The following is a 1,974-nucleotide window of genomic DNA, read 5'->3' as shown; positions in this document are numbered from 1 at the left end:
ATTATGTAATAACCAGTCTACCCAACTCTTAAATTCTCTCTCACATTTAGTATTTAATCAGACCTTAACCAGTATGTGATAGTCATGCTAATTATGTGCTTTTCTGTTCAAAGAGGTGTAATTGAGCCTCTATTTGTTTATATGCTTTCCCCTAAATGTGCAATATGTGTTTTTGTATGTCGCCTTAGATTTTTACCTTTCGAAACCTCAAATAAGCCCAATATCCCTCCCCTTTAGGATTAGTAGTCCCAAGTGTCTCCGGGACTGATAGGATTGGGACGGGTAATAGCATGCAATAAGTAATCGAGACCATTTCGCGCTTTAATACCTTAACGGGGTGGGAAGGGTAGATATGGATATGATGACCACGCGATAATGTCACGTGTAGCCCCTCATTGAGGAGTGATTACCGGACATTGTGTGGGGTGATCCGTATTATTAATAAACCTAGGACCCCTCCCCCTATATTGTTTATTTCTTTCTTTTCAGCATTTTAACTCTTTATTTTTAAAATCAGCTTTTCTGATTACTCTTTCAAACCTTGTTTACTTTCAAACGTTTATGTGATGAAATCCCCTCTTATTTGAGCCTTATTAGTTTATATGCTAATTCTACCCAAATTCACAATAATTGTCTGGCCGGGAACCACACTAGTGGATTCTGAGGGGTGCCTAACACCTTCCCCTTAGAATAATTTCAAGCCCTTACCCTATATCTGGTTATTCAAATCGAACTCCTCTGGTGTCCTAATGCACCCTAATCATTAGGTGGCCACTCTCAAAAATTGCAAAACCCCTTTCCGAAAAGGAACGAGTTGTCTCTACCAAATGTCATAAACCCGATTTCGCGAGAAAAAGGGGGCGCGATAGCATGACGACTCTGCTGGGAATTTTTTTTTAGGCTTTTACCATTTCAGACTACTAATGTGAAACAATTATCTGTTTATTTCTTTTAAGCATTCAATTTCCATTTCGATTGCAAAACTGACTTGTCTTTTTTTTCTTTTCTTTACTGCTTTCCTTTACTACTGCTTTATATTATGAAACTGTTGTATTTACTGCTTTCTTAACGTACAAATACATGACAACATGCCTTTAACTGTTGCATAATCATGCTCAACATCATATTCCACTCGTGCCAAACAAATCCTATAGAAACGCTTATAATGAGTGGTTGCGCTCTTCCGATATTATTACCCCCTAAATCCGAAAAAGCATATTTGCGATAAAACCAGTCGATCAACGGTGTAGTCGACGGTTCCGCGCCTTTCCCCCTTGAGTTGTCCGCTCAAGGGTACCAGTATAAAACCCCATAGAAACCTTACTCTGATTAAAATTGTGCATGCATCATGGTTAAACCTAGCCGAGTCAGTTATGTTGTCCGCATAATGACTCTTTAAGATAGCCTTGTCCAATGTCCACTGGGTTTCCATAGAACCCAAACGGACATCATCACGTTCTGTGCATTTATTTGGAGAACTAGATGCTTTTATGCCAATTATTGATATTAAATAGTCGAGTCTGGTGGGGGTGAGGGCCTAACCCTTTGTCTTGCAGAAATATGAGGCACGGAGTCCCCAGATTCGGCATGGTCACCAACATCCACCCCAAACTGCTAAGCTAGTGGAAGGATTTTCACTCCAGTGATCAGACTCTTGTCCGGAAATATTTAGGGAACCTACCTTCTCTCCTGGAAATCCAACCCAACAACAAGATCATAGAAGCTGCTACTTTGTTCTGGGATTGCGAGAGGTCTGTGTTCAACTTCGGGGATATTGAAACGACACCCTTACTGGAAGAAATAGGGGGATTGGCCGGTATACCGTGGGAAACTCCAGGTTTGTTAATGCCTGAGAACCGCAAGAGCAGGGGTTTCCTCAATATGATGGGTTTAAAGAAAAATCCTGAACTGACATGTCTGAAAGACTCCTATATCCCTTTTGATTATTTGTACGAAAGGTACGACCACAGCAAA

The sequence above is a fragment of the Nicotiana attenuata genome, chromosome 7, assembly GCF_001879085.1.
Source record: "Nicotiana attenuata strain UT chromosome 7, NIATTr2, whole genome shotgun sequence".
Taxonomy (NCBI): domain Eukaryota; kingdom Viridiplantae; phylum Streptophyta; class Magnoliopsida; order Solanales; family Solanaceae; genus Nicotiana; species Nicotiana attenuata.
This window is presented reverse-complemented; position numbering follows the sequence as displayed.